We start from the raw sequence: 19,265 nt of genomic DNA, 5'->3' as shown, positions 1-19,265 counted from the left end.
TTTGTAACCGAAACCTGTACATACATAAGTCATACACCAAATGTTAGCCCTGTCCAAGTAGATATTTTTAAACATAGAAACAACAAACGGGGTGCAGTGTTGTTCATGCAGTGTTGCCAAATGTAAGTGAAAGTGTAAATTTATTTTTCCACAAAATGAAGGAAAATCACAGAAAGTCAGAAAGATAAACAAATTTTTGTAACATAATATTTATAGAGCATGCAGACGGCTGTAAAAACAATTGCTACATACCTAGTTCCTTCCTTAATTGAAACGTGGTTTATTCTTCATTATACATGAAATCAACCACCTGGGAGTCGAACCCAGGATCTTGTGTGGTAGTCGGACTCTCTTTTAGAATGCCAATATGTTGGATATTTGATCGATCAGTCGATCCTGATCCATTGTTTCCAGAGGAAGACAATCTGGCAGCTTCTCATTCGACATTTTACTCGAGATGTAGGAAAACGGTTCACAAACACTTCGTGTTGCTATCTTCTTGCGTTTACAGAAGTTTACCACCGCTCGGACCTCAAATCGTACTTCAAACTATCTGACAGATATCAACTGTCCACCAAATCAACAGATGAACCGACCGCTTCGATGTTTCTCCGAATTTTCAGAAAGTGGCCTCTCCCCTCCTTTGCAGAGCAGGTCATTAGCAGGAGGGTTGAGTGCATGGGAGAAGAACCGCTATGTCATTCATTCACGCGACGAAAAAGGGACAAGCAATAGGATTCTGTTCTTGGAATTTGAAACGCATGGGGATATTTTTTCTGAACAATAAAATAATTAACCCAGAAAGTTCGAGCAACCTGTACCTAAATCTTCCTGTTTGTGTCGTCCTTTCGGCGCCCATGCAGGGCCAGATGAAGAGAAAGTGCGGATTTTGGGGGGATCCTGGATTTGGTGTGCAGCAGGGAGGAAAAGTGCATTTTCAATAGGTCTCAGACTTCCTTGACCGGGGCGGACCACAAGACTATTAACTGCATCCCCTCCCAATACAGCTGTTTGTGTTCAACAAGCAAGAAACAGGGAAATTAGAAAGAAATGTCTTGTTTGGATTCGTGCTACTAAAAATTGAACAAGTGTTTCAAACTGCAAGCAAAATTTACTGAAGAATTATTTTGCAATATTTGTCATCAAAGTAAAATTTCCAGCAAATACAGAACAGTTTCCCGGGTCCACGTGGACGTTTGTCAGGGCCAGTGCCCCCGCGTGCCCCCCTAACGACGTCCCTGATTTTCCATCTTCCCAGTTTCCTTTGTCACTTTCACTTTTTCAGTCTCTGGGCTCTATATTTTTTTCCTTTCTCTTTCTTTCATTTTCTGTCTCATCTGTCACATTCTCCTCTTCTCCTCTCCCTCCGGCTCTCTCTATTTGTCTCTCACTATCTCATGTTTGCTTCAGTTTTTCTGTTTATCTCGCTCTCTGTCTGGCTTCCTTTATGTCTCTTACTTTCTAGTATCTGCATTCTTCATTTCGTACCCCCAAGTAAGCACACAAATTGAAATTTTGACTTTACTTAGAAAATCGTCTCCGGGCGCCCTGAAAGCATGTTGATCACACATCTATTTTTTTTTTAAATGACGCCATTTAGAGAATCATAACATAAAGCGGTGGTCCTAATTATGAAAGTATGTATTATCAGAAAGATAACAGTGTTAAAATTCAAGAGTTGAAAGAGGAAATATATTGATATCTGAATATAAAAAAAACCCAAAGTCGAAAACGGGGCAAACAAAGGATTATTAAAATGATAACATTTGAACGTATGACCGAAAAGTGATTTAATTATTAATTTTCCCCTTGGTCATACATACACAGAATTGCACATTAATAAAAGAATCAATGTAATAAATGACATACTCATTGTCAAATTGACGTCACACGCTTGAATGTCGAAAGGGTATGATGTAAAATCAAACGGGCAAGGAATAACGAGCATGCATCTGAAAGAGAAAGAAATGTTTAAGAAACACGTTTATGATGTATTCTCTAGTACAAGTAAAAGAACTTAGTATTATAAAATTGCAGCTGTGCACAATCCAAACTCAAACCCAATCCCAGCAAAGCGCTGTTCTGTGTGTCCTCTAAATTTGCAAGTCTAAAGTCTATAAATTCTGAACTCAATTAATTTTCTCAGACCTCTCTCAATACAGATACATTTTGTTCGTGTTTAAGTTTTCATTTTCATCTCATGAACAACAAATTCTATGTGCAGTAGGATCCACAACCAAATAATCTTCATTCTTCGGTTTTTCTTTCAACAAACTATACAAGTGACACATAACTCCTTGTTGTTCTTTATTCTACCTTGCTCATTGTATGCACTCATGTACTCTCTTGCAATTTGTCTAATTTTACTTCCAAATATTTTTATTTTTAAACTCAGTATACTACTCTAAATACATTTCGATAATATTGTTTAAGGCTGGCTTCATTGTAATCCTATTATACAGTATGTTTGTAAATATATATAGTTATATATAGTATATGTATAGTTATGAATGTCTGCATATAGATATGTATGTTGCTATACTTCTGTAAATATCATTTTTAGATTTATGTTTTGTATAAAATTTGTGCTACTTTTCTTTATGCAATGATTAGTGTAGTTATGCTTTCTCTTTCTTTCCGCATATTTTGTTTTGTATTGTCGAAATTGTAATTTCTGAATTGTTTTAACCTATGCAAGCCTATTGTAATTAGAGCCAAAGCTCTGTTATAGATGAAATAAATAAATATATATATAAGTAAGAATTATCTATGAATTTTGTGATTAACTAATGTGGAAATCTGTGATTTAGAAGCATAGGTGTAAAGTACCATTACAGTTCTATACTTTCCCCTGAGGCAACGAGAATGCTGGTAAGGAGTATGGCCTGAACTCAACTCTTAAGGTTGTTGATTGTCGTTCTGATTGCGAATAATTTATTGGTGTTAGGATTGGTTCCATCTTGCAGCTGTTGCGAGAAGGGTGAACTGCTCTGTTCTGTTTCAGTGACGCGGTGTGCTATCTGGTGAGCAGTGTCCACTGGAACTGGTCTTTTGAAAGGTGCAGGTTGCCAAACTGATGCTGAGGAACCTGGTGGTGCTTGAATAGGTCGCATGTGTGATGATGCTTCAATTATGTAATGATAAACATGATCATTTATGAACATCCAGTGAATAAAACGCCTTATGGTGCACTTAACTATAAGAGATACCAACTCGCCATGAATGTAAGTAACGGAGCAAGGTGGGGAATCACGGAAATTTAAGGCATTTATTGAAATTACCAATACACGTATTTACCCATAAAAGGATCTAATTGTGTGGTCGTTTGAGGCGTACATAACTCCTGTCATTCCTGCTCTTGGTACCATTGACTCCATATTTGAAACATGAATAAACGGTTTCCATATTTGATTAACTTGATCCGTTCTTAGCACAATTATATCTTCCTTAATGCTTACATCGTAATCTTTCCATTCCAAAGCAAAGTACAAATTCAGTTTAATGTTCTGAAATAAAAAAGAACACATATATGCATAAAACGTATATTTGTGTATATATATACATACATACATACATACATACATACATACACACGCGGCGCGTGCGTGAATGTGCGTATTCACGCACGCACACACACGCACCTAACCTATTGAAGGAAAATCTATATTATAAAATATCTTATACTAATTTTGGGATTTTAATATACTCACCCGATGAATTTCGTCAATTTCTGCCACCTGATATATAATTATTCGCATCTCAGTAATAACAGGTTTACCTGAAAAACAGTACACATTTCATTAATAACTTTACAGGATAAGCCAACCCGTTTTGAAATATATGAAGTTTATGCAATCATTGTGAACATGTTGTTGCGTTTTAGATCTGTGTTTTTCTAGAAATTAATTGCTTTCAAAATTATTTTTGGTGGTTGCTCTCTCTTCCCCTAGAAGAATTTCTGTTTGTTATAAGTGACCTACGTTAAGGGTTATTGATTTAAGAATTGGCGAAAAATAAACACAATGATTAAACAAATGCAATCAAAAACTATAAAATGAATATTATTATCACTGATTCGTTCATTTATTTTTTGGAAGTCGATACTTTAGTAAAACGAAAGTAAATTTATATCAGATCCAAAGACAGTAGCTACTATGTGACATGCCATGGAATTTCTTAAGAGCGTCTGGTCTGCCCTTAAGTTTTCAATGAGCTCCTGAATAATGTACACACAGAACTCAAAGTGTGTCAATTGACACACAAAAGTGCATTATTTTTTTGACTCCAATGACACATTAAAAATGCATTAAACCGAAAAATCCACCTAAATGCATCAAAATAAATGTGTCAAATGATTCACTAAAATGCATCAAACTGAAAGATGCACCTAAATGCATCAAAATAAATGTGTCAAATGACACATTAAAGTGGATATTTCGTTTGATGCACCAAAACGTGTCGTTGGAGTCAAAAAATTTGATGCACTTTTAGTGTGTAGAGTGACACATTCAAATGCGTCTTTTTTTTCCTTTTCTTGCTCATGGGGTTGCATACCTGCAAGGGAAAAGTTCCAATACATTTCTCCACTGTAAAAAATATTTCACTTTTCAAACTCTCTTGAAGCACTTCACATTTAACGTGCTTCAGAAGTGTTGAAATTCTTGAAAAAGTGATAGAAAGGAATATTGTCAATATTAAATATTCTGCAAGTCTGTAAAGTGCATTCTAGAAATTATTAATTATTTTTGATCATTTATAGTATATTTCACACATTTAGAACTTGCTGAAAACACTTCTTAGCACACAATGAACAAATTCCTTTTTACTGGAAATTTTTAGATGGAGGGATGTTTAGTGTAAATTTCTCTAGTGCAAGGGAATTAGTGTGTTAAGCTACACTTAACTAAATATTGGGCTTTTCTTGTTCACATTTCTGCACATATAAACACACTTTTCTGTTTCAAAGTGGCATGGCCTTGTGAGTTCATGGTTATATGTGCAAATATTGAATACGAAAAAATAACACTTATGACGAGCTGTCATAAGGTATTCTAGAAATTTGAGTTTCGTGTGTGTTTGCTGGGGTAAAGTAGCCCAACTCGCGTCCTAAGACGATGAACTCGTCTAGTGCAGAGAATTCACGATAGGTGGAATGCCTATGCAATATCAAAACTTTGTTGCTTTAGTACTTACGCGAATAATCGCTAGATGGCTCTGACCGTTGTGCGCATGTAAATTGTAAATTCCTTTGTTTGATATCCGATTTTCTCGCGGTTTCCTTATGCACAAGGACATTTTGATGTGTCGGTCACTGCACGCATGGGCAATTCGCAGTTATGGCGCAAAATAATAAAATATACAGCGTTTTGGTCTAGATGCCATTGGTTAATTAACAGCAAAAAGTTTATCTTAATAAGCATTATAATAGGTTCTTTAACGCATACACATATTTGTTAACGTGTGAGTTCTAAATCATGTAAATTGTTGTTTGGTAAAGACAATTGTGCTCTGCGAAAAAGAATGGTAGTTATCGATAGGGGTGCGCGGTGATCGAAAAGGGACTTCCGGTAAAGAAAAATGGAGTGAAGAAAGTTATGTCACGACGATTGAAGGAATTGTAATTGTTTCCAGTGGTTTCTGGACGAATCTGACATCTGCTGTTAGGATAAAACGGTGGATAAAAGCATGGAGTAAAAATACAACGCAGATAAAACGTTGGAAGTGAGTCGAGCTCTCGGTTCCCAGAGAGGTAAGGAGTGGACTCGTGCATGCTGGATTCTTCGTTCCCGAGACACAAGGTAAGGGAACTAAATTTCCTTAAGTGACTTTGAGAAGAAGAAAATTCTCGCAAATCGTGGTACCTACGGATAAGCAAAGTTCGTTTAAGAGATAGCTATCTCGCGTGTGTTGGAACTTATTTGACACAGTACTAGTACTCGCTACAAACCATGCGTTAATTACAAAATGGCCATCGACGCCATGTCTGAATAAAGTTGTGTGCACACATAAAACGAACTATTCTCGTTCGAGAAACGTACAAAACATGCTAAAATAAATGAGTAGCATGTTCCCAGATTGGTTTTACGTCAATTTTAGGAAATAATATAGACTTTTGTAACCCATTTTATATAACATAAAACGTGTAGGCCTAATGACCATAAATGGTAATTTTTTCAATCACGTATCGATAGTTGTTTCACGTCTCATAGTTTAATAAGGACTGATTGATAATGCTCTCATAAACCGGAAACATTTGTTATTTTCAACTCAATAAATAAGTTCATTGTTTCTTGTGTTTCTATTTGCGTTCTTCAACATTTCTTTCATTCATATTTCGTTGTTTGTGTATATGCCTTAATGATTAATTCTTCCACAGAGGGGGGGAATTTCGCATGTGTAAATTGGGTTAGTGTTGTTACTATGGAAAGTGGTTATTGTTAGTTGTAAATCAAGTATTACCATTTGAAACCTAAAGGTATAAAAATTTCTTTCGCAGTGCGCTGCGCGCGTCACCGGCGTTACCAGGCAAATTTCCGCGAAACAAACAATTCGAACTAACGACATTAGCACGTCTTAAGATTGTTGAATCTCAGTTGTTGAGTAGTTGGAGCTTAGTTTAAACCTAAAAATAGTTTGAACACATTTTTGTTCACTCATAGAAGTTTAAACGAAGGTCATGTAGCTCGTCGCAAGATTGATGAGACTCAATTATTGAGTCGTTGCTGCTGGGTTTAAACTAATAAATTTAATCTAATCTTATTTAGTCCGTCGCAAGATTATGAGACTCAAGTGCAGAGGGGCTGCGTTATTGAATTTTTTGTTGGGTTTCAAGTAGGTTAATCTTTAGTTGGTTAATTGCTGTTGTTAAAGCTAATATTAATAATGGCAACGGAGCAGGAACCGGTTACATTAGATTCCTTGTTCGCCTTTATCAAGCAGAGTGATGAAAGGAATGATCAACGGTTCCAAGCGAGTGATGAAAGGAATGATCAACGGTTCCAAGCGTCAAAAGCAAGCATTGAGTTGCTGAAGTCAGAATTAAATGACAGTAACCAATTGCTGAAGTCAGAATTAAATGACAGTAACCAATTGCTGAAGTCAGAATTGGATGACAGTAACAAATTGCTGAAGTCTGAACTTACCGCTCACACTAGTAGGTTGATGGGGAAACTTCAGTCAGACCTCAGTGATACCAGCAAATGTATCTTAGACTTGCAACAAGATGTGGTCAAAACAAGTGAGGGTCTTCATGATCTCACTTTGACAGTATCTCAATACAGATTAGAATGCATGAGTAGAGCTGAAGGGTTAGACCGGAAGTATGATGAATTGGCACGTAGGTTAGATTCGGAAGTACAGGGTGTGCAGAAATCGTTGGAACAAATTAAAACTGATAGCGAATGTCACCTTAGATCTTTGGAAGGGCAAATTGTTGAAAAGGTTTTGGTTAAGATTGCAGGTAGAAGTCAGGACTCCAATCGAGTTTCTAAGGATTATCAATTAGGAAAGTCGATCAGTGATAGTGAAGTGGTAGTGGTAAAGAGGGAGTCTCAATCATCCTCTCAACCGGTTGTGCATGTTTCTTCTCAGCACCTAGGGTCGGAAACTTCGGTTGTGAATACTCTGCCGCCAGAAGTTATGGTAACACTAAAGTCTCTCGAAAATTCTATGGATAGAGTTAGCAGAGTTATGGCCAACTGGGAGCAGGGGAGTCCTCGTAAGGTATTTGAAATGCAAAATAGTGGAGAAAAACCGGTTAAGGGTAAAAGTGTTGATCCCTCGGTAACTGAAATCACTGGGGTGGGTCGTTTGGATAAGGCCACTTCCACAGACAATTCGGATGCAGGGAATGTGAAGTCAGGTATAATGCGGAAACCATTTGCGGGCTATTGTGTTTCTAGTGCAGAGTCATCGACTGATGCTGAGAAATCTTGGAGAGTTAATTCAGCGATAAGTAAGAAGGGTTACCTAAAAACCAGGCACAGAAGATCTAAAATGTGTGGGTTTGGGGAAAAAGATGATGATCCGAAGGGAGTGAATGAAGGGAAGAAGGAACAATCTGATTTTAATGCTGTTCATGGTGTTGCTCCTGTGAAAGCATATAGCATAAAGCCTCAGGACTTAGTAAAGTTCCCGAAATTCAATGGCTTGATCACGAATGTAACTCCAACCGAATTCCTGGAAAAGGTAGAGGAACTTTTGGAGTTATATGGAATTGATCAAGCACATTACATTAAATATGTTCCCAAACTATTGACCGAAAGTGCGAAGCTCTGGTTTTCAGAGAGAAAGGCTCAGTTGGTTTCTTATGATGCATTTAAATTGGAATTCATAAGCCATTACGAAAGTTCTAGATGGCGTAGTACTTGTCTTGCCAAAATCTTGAACTCTCCTTACCAGAAAACCTCTGAGGAAAGTGTATTACAGTATTTTTCTAAGAACTTCAAGTTGCTACGTTCAATACAACCTAAGGCGGAAGAGTCCCATATTGTTGCTCAATTAGGCTCACTCTTGCCATATAAATTAAGAGAGCACTTCGTTATGCAAGACATCTCGTCATTTGCAGATGCCACGCATGCTATAGAAAATTTTGAATCGTTAAGAGATTTACCCATGAAGCGAGATCTAGCTCCGCTTCAAAAGGGCAAAAGCTTTAAAGCTGGGGTAAACAAAGTCACGATCGCCGCGGCTCAAGGCTCTGAGGTGAAGGGTAAACCAGGGGCTCAGACTTTAAAGACTTCACCCACTAGCGTTAGAAAGAACACAAATTTCAGTCCCAATTCGAAACGACGTTTTCAGTACAATAGAGATTCAGCCGAAGATTCCTTGTTGGGAAACGGAGACCAACTCACATCGTAGGAGGTGATGTGGGTTTAGGCATGAATAAACCTCCAGTTAATAGGGTTGCGTCTGCGTTACCTCAAAGAAGTAAGGAAGCAGAACAACAGACAAGTGCTATTCAACCGTTGTTAGAAGGGAAACAATTAATCGGCGACAGTATGTTACTCAGAGTAGCTCAGAAGTTTGGTAATTATCAGTTCAATTTCGATGAACAAGGAAATCGCAGGATAGGATTAACAGTCAGTGGACAAACTACCGAGCAATTAAACGGCAGGTTAAAGTCGTGCTCAAAATTGGCTGACTCAGTGATAGTCATGATAGGTACGAACGATATACTTAACTTTCAGACGGAAGAAACTATAAAGCGCAACTTGTCGGAGACGCTGGAATTGTTGAAAGGAATAACAAAGGAGATCAATTGGTTGACCCTACCTCCCATAGCACGTATTATGCGTAACAAAAGTTCCAATGTCTGGCACAAATGGAAAGGGATTAATGATTTCATAGCCTCGTTTCATGATGCAAGAAATGTCAAAGTACACGATATCTCTTCTTTGTTTTTTGATAGCTCAGGTGAAATTCGATATGACCTTTATGAAGAATATTTGGGAAATCCTTCGCGGGGAAAAGTTGATCGAGTACATTGGAACAGAGAAGGAATGTCTCGGGTTCTCAATTTCCTTAGGAAAAGGGGAATTTTAAGAAAGTTAGGACAAGGGGTTTCCGAGCCTGGTTCTCAAATCATAGTTGAAGCTGAGATGCATGCGATGGACGAGCCATCCAGGGAATGTCCAAGTTCGGAAAACCGGAGAGGAGCTCTTACCGACGGGCAGGGGGTGAGGGTGAGGTAAAATTTCCTGCTATACAGTTTGTAAATATAAATGATACGTGGGGAGAGGAGAGTGATTTTCTTGATGCAATGAATTCAACTATACCTGTTAATGTGGGTTACCAACGACATACGTCTGCTATGATTAAAATTGCCATATTAGGTAAAGTTTTTAATGCTCTCTGTGATAGTGGTGCCGAGGTGTCGCTCCTCGAATTTAACACTTGGAAATCGATTTCGTCTTTGATTAAATATATATATTAAATTAGTAGATTATACTGGTTCGAGGTCTAAATCTGTTGAAGGAATCACGAAGTTGATGATCAATTTGGGAGGACATGATTATTATGTACAGTTTCTAGTGGTGAAAAAACTAAATGTACCCGTTTTGCTAGGTTTAGATGTGATATATGGGGTACACGGTGAACTAAACTTTGACGTAGATGCTTTCTTTTATCATACTCCAAATGGTAAAGCACTTTTGAAGTTCACACCTCTTAGAGAAGTAGATTCTTTGGGACCGGACTTGTCTTTGATGAACGTTTCAATGAATATAGATCTTTCAGCAAATGAACAGTCGTCTTTCACGCACAAAGTGAAGGGTTCGCTGAACTTAGAAGAAAATTTAAATTCTCGATTCATAGACATGTTAAGCGCCTTTGAACAGATGTTTACTGACATACCGGGATTATGTAGAGAGTATGAACATCGGATGGAATTGGACACTGTCGAACCAATTGTGGCGAGGAATTACCCTATTCCTTACGCTTACCGGGATAAGGTTAGGGATCATTTGAACCAAATGTTGGCATGGGGGGTGATTGAGCTTTCACAGTCCGAATATCGTTCGCCTTTACTGGTGGTTCCTAAACCAAATGGTGGGATACGATTATGTGTGGATTTGAAAAAGGTCAATCAACACGTTAAACTCATGCAACTTACGCCAATGAAGATTAATGATCTGTTAACTTCATTTTTAGGCTGCAAATTCTTCACCTCGCTGGACCTAGGAAACGCTTATTGGCAAGTATCTTTACATACTGACAGTCGTAAAAGTAGTAGAGGCGTGCCGGTTCACCAACCGAAAATGGGGCTCCGTGGGGCTCGCCTTAATGGATTTCTCTCGTAAGGCATGAGCCCCATTTTCTCGCAGTGTTGCCAGCTTCTTACTTGAAAAAATCACCAAGGTTTTTTTTGGGTCTAACCTAACCTAAAGCAAGGAGCTGGCAACACTGCTTGAGGCTCGCTTTAATGGTCTGCTCTTGTAAGGCATAAGCTCTATTTTCTCGCAGTGTGACCAATACCTTACTTGAAAAAATCACCAAGGTTTTTTTGGTCTAATCTAACCTAAAGCAAGGAGCTGGCACTTGTGTGCTCGCAGTGTTGCCAACACTTTACTCGAAAAAATCACCAAGGTTTTTATTTTGGTCTAACCTAACCTAAAGCAAGGAGCTGACAACACTGCTTGAGGTCTGCCTTACAGTGCATAAAGCAGTGTTGCCAACCTACTGGTACTTTTGCCATAGCTTTTTACAAAAAAAAAAAAAGAGAGAGGAGAGAGAGAGAGAGGGGGAAAAGTTAAACAACCGACAATGTTGCTAATATTTACCTACAGGTTTTTTACTTGGCAAGGGCTTAGCCAATTTATATACTGGCGTAACATACATACACTGGGCAAGGAGAACCGGCAACAAACACACACTGCCGTAAAAGAGAGAGAGATGGATGGATGGCAACACAGTATGTGTGTGCGTGTGTGTGTATAATATGTAGCATTATTAACTAGAGTGTGTTGGCAACCCACCTGCAACTAAAAAAAGATAGAGATGCCAACATTGCTGTAAGATAAAGAGAGAGACCTAGAGCTGGCAACAGTGGTGAGCGAATACGCATTATTTCCAAGTCCCGGGCGCCAATGTATATCGGGACCTTTGTAAACCTCTCTCGGGGGAAACACGATGTGCTATACACACGTGCGCGCGCTGGTGCCTCTTATTATTTTTCGTATTGTGAGGCAAACAAACAAATAAATAATTATTGTTTTTTTTTATGATGCCTGGCCCCTATAACCTCGCCAGGGTGCGTGGTGCCCAACCAAAAAAAGTAAAAGGTTCTAACGGCTGCGGTTGTAGATAACCGCACCTCTGTAGAGTTTCACGTGTTTTTTTTTTTCTCAAACTTCCATGAAACCCTACAGAGGACCTCCGTAATGCATGCAACGTGTACTAACGACTCTAGTGTTATTTTGATGTTGTAATATTTTTGGATATAGAGTTTTATTGTGAGATATAGATAAAAATAATTATGTTTATTATAATATTTTTTTGATGAAGGTGGAGAATGTATGTGTGTGTGTTACAAATAAAGTTGCATGCTTTTTTTCTAGTGTGTGTGTATGTGTTTTTGATGTTCGACAGCATCTGAAACGATAAAAAAGAAAAAAAATTATTGTTAATTTTCTCGTGTAAAAAAACAACAACAAATTTTTTTTGTGCAAATTTTCTGATTTGTCTCTTGTGCTATAGTGCAAAAAAAAGATATTGTAACTGATAACTGATGAAATTGACATTTGTAACTGATCTGAACTAGTGAAATTTGTATGGTGCTATTGTAACTGATTGTGCTAGTACAAAAAATTTCTTATTTGTGCAAGAAAAGATGTTAAATATGTTAAAACTGCTCTGTGACCCTCTCGTTCTTCACGTCGTGGACGAAGGACTTCTCTGCAATCAGGATGACGCTGCACACGGTGTCCTCGGGCAAGGCTTCGTGGAACTCGCAGACGACCTTGATGTTGGTTCGATCGTTGACCACCACCTGCTTTCTCTTAGATGTGTTGATGACGAACACGGGTCTGCGGGTTTTGAATTCGCTGGGCGTGTAGTACATGTCCATGCTTCCCTCGGTCACGCGTTTGAAAGAAGTGTAAGCTTCGTAAAGTTTGAGGTAATCGTTTTTGGTCATGTCGAGGTTGTAATTCTCGCGCGGGAAGACTTCGTTGCGTCCATTCTTCAGATAAACGTTCTTGATCTTGCAGTCGTCGAATTTGCTGGAATCTTTTTCCTGGTTGTTATCGCGACCGGTTTGAAAGAGCACCACGACGAAATCTGGCATGTCGAACTGTATGTTGTTGAACTGCGTTGTCACGTCGAATTCCATGTGACTTCCCGACGCCATCTTCTGCACGCACTGGTAACCGTGAAAGTGAATCGGTACCTGCGGACTCTTCAAGATCTCCGCTTTGTACTTGAGGGCGTAGTTTGTTTCGTATTCCACGATCGGCAATCTCAATTCCATGCTCCGGATGACGCACTTGGCCGCTTCAGGTAATGTGTTGGCTATCGGCGTGCCGTCGGCGTTCAAGTTGGTGTATCGCATCAGTGCGTCGTTGTCGTTGGCCGCTCTTCGAAACGTGATCCTCAGTCCTCCCTTCCACATGATCTCCTTGTAGTCCGAGAAGAATCCCGGCAGCAGACGCATGGGAAAAAGCACCGTGTGACTTCTAGTCGATATTTTGGCCCCCGCTTCGAATCCTCCCACCTGGTAGTATGCTGCGTCTGTTTTGGATAATTTCAATGTTCCCACTGCCGTCGACGTGATGCCTGGATAGTCTATTCTGTCTATGACGGTGTTGTGTTTCCTCACCTCCACCTGTGAGAACAGGTGAGGCACGAAGTTGTCCACGAGTATCAAATTTGCATTGGGTGGAAACGCGTCTCCGCTTTCCTTCTTCACCACGTCGAATTGAAGGTAGAGGTCTGCTCTGTGAGGATGAACAAACCCGTCGCCTACGTCCACGTCGTATTCGATCTCCCTGTTCGCTTCGTTGAGATTGGCGAACGTGCGACGGTTGGGAGGGAAAGATTGCAATTCGTAACTTTCGATTTGCTCCATTTTCACTATGCGTGTTATTTATTATACGTTGATCTCCACGATGGCAGTGGTCGTTGCACCTGCGAAATCCACCACGTCTCCTTTCTCGTTTGTCACCACCAACTCTATGTCGTCTATGCGGTTGCGGCATACTGGAAAATAGATCGGCGAAGAGGGTGTGTAGATGATCGGTTCCATGAATTCGGAACTGGGTTTGAACGTGGCTATGATTCCTGTCTGCTTGTGACTTCCTAACAATCCGTCCGAGGATTTCGTGATCATGCCTTCCGCCACGTTGCAGTGAACGTTTAGAGTTTCTATGGCTAGAAATTTAGGAATGTTGGTTGCCGTGTGTTTGATGCCAGCTTCGAGTTTGGTGTTGTTCTCGAAACCTAAAAGTTCTCCCATGGTGCCCAGGTCCACGGTCTCTGTTGCCGACACGATTTCCACTCTGTGCGTGACCGAATTTTGAGAAAGGTACGTGCCTTTGGGTAACTGAGCTTGCAAAGTGGAAAGATTGTATTGGCCTGGCGTGACGACGATGTGTTCGCTTCCGACACTAATTTTGTTGTTGTGCTGCGTGACGTTAGGTATGAGGTACATGCTGTAGAATGCACGCAGAGCTACGGATTTAGGATAGACGATGTCGTCGTGCAGCGTGAGTTTCAAGATTGAAGATTCGCTCGTGAGATGGAACACGCCCATCGTGTTTAAGATTCCACAATGCTTTCTGAAAATGTTCCACCGACGGGTTATTTATTTTAGACATGTATGCGAGAACGGAAAGGCATAGGTGGCCGCAGTTAACATCGGTGAAACCCTGGATGCGTTTGTCATTGTAGTAGAGGTTGGCAACACTGAGATACTTTACCAACCTGGCAGGTGGTGTGCCACCGAACGAATCGAAAACAAATGCATTGTTATCGTCAATTTTGAGGTAGCATATCCAATGTGTACCAGGATTTTTGTAACTGTCTAGGTTGACCACGCCATACTCCTTTTTCTTCACAGCAGAGGGTAGAGAATCGGACATGAAAACACCCCTGAAGTTCTTTATTCCCAACAGTTCGATCAGAGATTCAATATCGAAGTTGGACAGGGCTTCTTCTTTTTTTTATATTTCTTTAAAGCATCGAGGTTGCTTTTTTGTTTTTTGGTTATACCTTTCCCCTTCTTCTCCATAGCCAGGTTGTGACGTTTCTGTTCTTCCAATTCTGCCTTGTTCTTCTTCGAGTCAATGACGGTTTTCGCGATGGCGGCGCTACCGCCGGCCAAACTTCCAACGGCCCCCAATGCTGCCAGGATGGCTGGGATGCTGAATATGAAACCTCCGATCTTTTGCTGTTTCCGCGAACGCTGCAAGCGTCTCAATTGAGGTGTGCTGAGAAGTAATTTCATTCCGTGTCCTTTCGTCAAGCAAGAACGTTTCTTCTCGCGTTGTTTTTTGGTGAGTAACCCATCGAGGGCACCTAGATTTTTCAGATTGGAGTATGGTATCTGGTACACGACACCCTTGGGCTTCATGTTGATGCTCTATATGTTATCTTTACGGTATGTTATTTATATATATGTTCTGAGATTTTTTTTTGTTTTGTGTAATTTTTTTTCGGTATGTTATTTATATATAAATGTTCTGAGATTTTTTTTTGTTCCGTGTAATTTTTTTTCAAGGATATACTCCGCGCAGAGCCGTTACACAAATTCTATTACGTGCTTTGTTTTCTTACCAAGAAGTTCTTTTGTACCCTTGTACACGATTCGAGTTTTGTTCTCGATTAAAATAGCTAGCTTCTCGTCGGATAACATGTTAGCGTATCGATCTGGTAAAAATAGACTGTATTGTGCGTTGAGCAACAGACGCGCCTTGGGACCATACTGGGTAGAAACAATTGAACCGGAAGTTATCGTGTAAGGTTTGTCCACTTCCAATTCCTGAATTTTTACATATTCGACTGATGAATTTAGCATTTGTTTTAATGCCTGGGCGTCTAGTGATTGTTTACTCATTTTTTATAAGATGACAAACACAACTGGAGTTTTTTTTTTTTTTTACGTAGTGTTATTTATATACCAAAGAAATTTTTTTCACGGTTCGAGAAATTTTTTTATTTCTACACACCCCATCCAAATTTTTGTTTCGTGTTCATGGCGATGGTGGTGCCCAGTGCTGCAACTCTTTCCCCCAGCGAAGCGTCTCTGCTAACGAATCTTTCGAAAGCTGCGTGCTCTAACTTTCTGTCTGCTTCGTGACGTGCATCCAGATCGGTGCGAGTGGTGTTGTAGGCGATGTCGTGATCTTTGCATGCGGCGTCCAACGGATTCACACCCTTGTCTCCTCTCTCCAATCTTTTCTTGAGTTTGGTACCCGGTCCGCAGTACTGGTAGCCGGGTAAATGCATCTCGAAAGGTAACTTGTTGATGATGTCGTTCACGAGTCCCTTTCCTTCGGCCATGTTCCAGAATCTCGGAGGCAGCGTGTTGATAATTTTAATGAGGTAACCTATGCCCTTGTCGTCGTTCACGATGAAGTTGGAAAGTTTTGTGCTGATCATGTCCACAATTCCTACCTTCTCGTTGTAGAAATTACGATTGCCAGCATTCTCCTCTCCTGCAATAACCAACAATCGGTCTATGAGCTTGCGCACGTCGTCCACCCACACAAACTCTTTGGGCAGGGTGTTGTAGAGTTTGACGCCGCTGCCTGTTTTCACCTGGTTCCAAATCGGTTTGATGAGATTTCTGTACTTCTCGCCGCTGCTCGATTTCACCCTATTCTGCGAGGCGTCGTTGTTCTGGTACAAGGCATCCGTCATGATCAAAATTTCCTTGTAACTCTGGTAATCTTCGTCGGTGTAATCTTTCGGCTGCTTTTTGGCAACGAGTTCCCACAGTCTCACCGTACCCGGATACCTGTTCCAACTATCCTTCTCGCCTAAATTAACTTTAATGTCGTTGCCTTCGAAGCTCACCTTCGATTTTCCAATCTTCCAAAACACACCGCCGCCTTCGTTGCTCTCCATGCTCGGATACAATCCGAACACTTCATCTTTGTCGAATTTTCCCGTGCTCAGGTAGTCTCGTGCCAAAGGTCCCAACTCGATCTTATCCAAAGACGACGGCGTGCTACCTATGGCTCGACGTCGTGCCGGTACGTCCTTCAGTTCGAACGGCGTCGAAGGAATGCTCGAAATGGGCGTGGGTACGGTGTAACTTTTAGCTGCAAGTGGTACGAGTTCGTTGATCAAATTTTTATTTTGTTCCGTGACGCCTTTAATTTCTTTACCTAGATCGCTGATGGCGTCGATCACAGGTTGATCTTGACGTTTCTTCTCTTCGTAGAATCCGCGATTCTCGGATTTCCAACCTTTGAAGCGTTTCGCGAGGTAATCGCGAAGCTTGAGATTTTCGTCTTCGATTTTTCGTTTCGTCATAACGTTATTTATACACGTCGTTTCTCACAACGTTGCAACGTTTAGAAAGTCGTTGATTTTGTTTCTGTATTTTCCGTCGTTGGGTTTTCTCGTCATGTCGATCGTCGCGAATCCGAAATCGTCACTGTTCCAACAGTGGGAGCAGCAGCGTTCCGAAAATTGATTGTAGTTCATGTCTCCGCCTACGTAGTCATCGTACGCGTGCTTGAGGTTGGTGTGATCTTGACGAAACAAACATATGAAATTAGCGTTGTCGCGTACTAACTGTTTTGGAATTTTGGAAAACGTTTGAGCTAGGAAGAAGCAATCTATTCCTTTGTGACGACCTTGCGTGAAAAAATTGCGAATTTCATTTTGATTTTCCAGGATAACATCGTCGAACACAACGACTGAATTTTTACGACAATCGTCGAGTGGTTTTATTTCCGAAGCGAACGTTGCAATGTCCAGACCTTTGTACAGTTTTATCAGTTGCTGGTATTTGGATTGCTCCAAACTTTTCGAAAATACGTAGAGGTGCCTGTTCTTCCAATCTAACCAATTCGGTGCGAGGAGAAAATTGTCCACGAGCAGTGTTGTTTTCCCACACCCCGAAGGACCTACGATCAGACAGCGGATGCTGTCGGGAAGCAACTTGCCGTTCTTTTTTTTTGTTTGACTTTCCGAATCCGGTAGACGTTTCACCACGTTCCACGTACTCACAAGATCACTTCGTTCGCGTCGATCCAACTCTTTTCTGGAAGTCCCAGCCATTTGACAAACAGTTTGTCGCCTTTCCTACGCAATACTTTCTCGATGAGGTACGTGTCGGGATGTTTTGTTTTAGAGAGTTCCTCTTCGTAAAATCTTCCTTTCAAAATCTCGCCGCTACTATCTTTTATTATATACGTGTGTCGGTTTCCGGGTAAAACTCGAACCACCGTAAAAAGTTCCGTGCTCCAATTTTTTGTGAACCCCTTCTCGAAGGTGCGTTTGAATTTGCTGATCCTCACCTGGTCTCCAATTTTGAATTTTGATTTCTTGGTAGTCGTGGGAGTGTACTTTGGACAGTAAACTGTAGAAATTAAACGCTGCTCGTCAGATTTCGTAACGTCAGCTGGCTTCATGCCTATCGTTCTGTGTACCGTATCATTATAGGTGTCGACGAGTTCCGGCAGTATGTCGACCCATTTGTAATTTCCTCGAAGCGTGAATCGTTTCCACATGTGTGTTTTCAAGGTTCGATTAAATCTTTCCACGATGCTGGCTTTGATGTGACTGAAGGTTGAATAATGTCGAATATCATGTTTTTGAATAAACTTTTGGAATACGGCATTGTAAAATTCCTTCCCCTTGTCTGTTTGCAAAAACCGAGGTCGTCTGTTGCTTTCGCAAAAATTGCCTTGAATGCTTCCGTGACGCATGTCCCCGTTTTGGCTTTCAAAGGTAGAGCCCATGCGAATTTCGAAAACGTGTCTATGACGGTGAGGAGGTACTTGTTGCCCTTGTTCAATTTATGCACATTTTTTAGATTGCCGCTACTCATCTCCACGAGGTCACTTTGCCAAAGGTCATCGATTCCCTTGGTTACCACAGCTAAACGTTTGTAGTTGCGGCGTGCAGGTTTATGCAATTCTTGGACGATGGCTTGCCTAGACATTTTTTAGAGATTACGTTTGAAGAGAAGCACCAGCGTGATGGGATTCAAAGAGGGTGGCACTTCGCTCGTGTTTTGAATAATCAGCTTATCGCCGGCACTCACGTCAAAAACAGTAAGATCTTCGTCTTCGTGTATTTCATATATGTTGCGCGTTTCGTTCCAACGTGACAGAGGAATGTTTCCTGCTTTCTGAACACCACGATTCGATATCAAGGTCATGGTGGGAACGCTAGCTTTTCTGCCGTGAGACCAGTACGAAAATTCATTTATCTGAATCGTGCCATCGAGGAGAAACTTGTAGTACGGATGATAAGGATGTAACATGTACAGTTTGTTACCTTCGACGAACGTGGAGATTCTCTGTTGATTGGGTACGCTGTTGATTTCGATGGCTTGCAGAGAATGCAGTTTAGCGAATTTAGTATCGACGCTAACGAGGTTGCTGTGAAGCTGTCCCAGTGTATTTTGTACGGGCAACAAATGTTCGACGATGGTATCCGTTACTGTAGAAAATGACGGTTTGATTTTCACTTCCACGTTCAACTGCTTGAAGTTTTCGTTGAGTTCTTGTAATTTGGCACCGAAAGAGGCCAGCGTCGATTCCTGCGTGGATTCCAGCACTCCAACTTGATCTCTGATGTTGACGACGATA

At 40.6% G+C, this 19,265-nt stretch overlaps 1 long non-coding RNA gene across 2 annotated transcripts in view; it reads right to left on the bottom strand.

The window, feature by feature from the left end:
* Nucleotides 1–19,265, bottom strand: part of LOC145983122 (uncharacterized) — a 63,319-nt gene that overhangs the window by 13,788 nt on the left and 30,266 nt on the right. Inside the window, exons 4-5 of one of the 2 annotated variants that reach the window (XR_014441223.1) lie at nucleotides 3,711–3,778; nucleotides 1,870–1,952 (exon numbers count right to left, since the gene is read on the bottom strand). This is a non-coding gene — a long non-coding RNA (uncharacterized LOC145983122). Of the gene's footprint in view, nucleotides 1–1,869; nucleotides 1,953–3,429; nucleotides 3,507–3,710; nucleotides 3,779–19,265 lie in introns of those variants that run through there. The other variant, XR_014441224.1, reaches the window with a different exon arrangement.

This window comes from Lepisma saccharinum, unplaced genomic scaffold, assembly GCF_977018435.1.
Source record: "Lepisma saccharinum unplaced genomic scaffold, izLepSacc3.1 HAP1_SCAFFOLD_671, whole genome shotgun sequence".
NCBI classification, from domain to species: domain Eukaryota; kingdom Metazoa; phylum Arthropoda; class Insecta; order Zygentoma; family Lepismatidae; genus Lepisma; species Lepisma saccharinum.
This window is presented reverse-complemented; position numbering and strand designations above follow the sequence as displayed.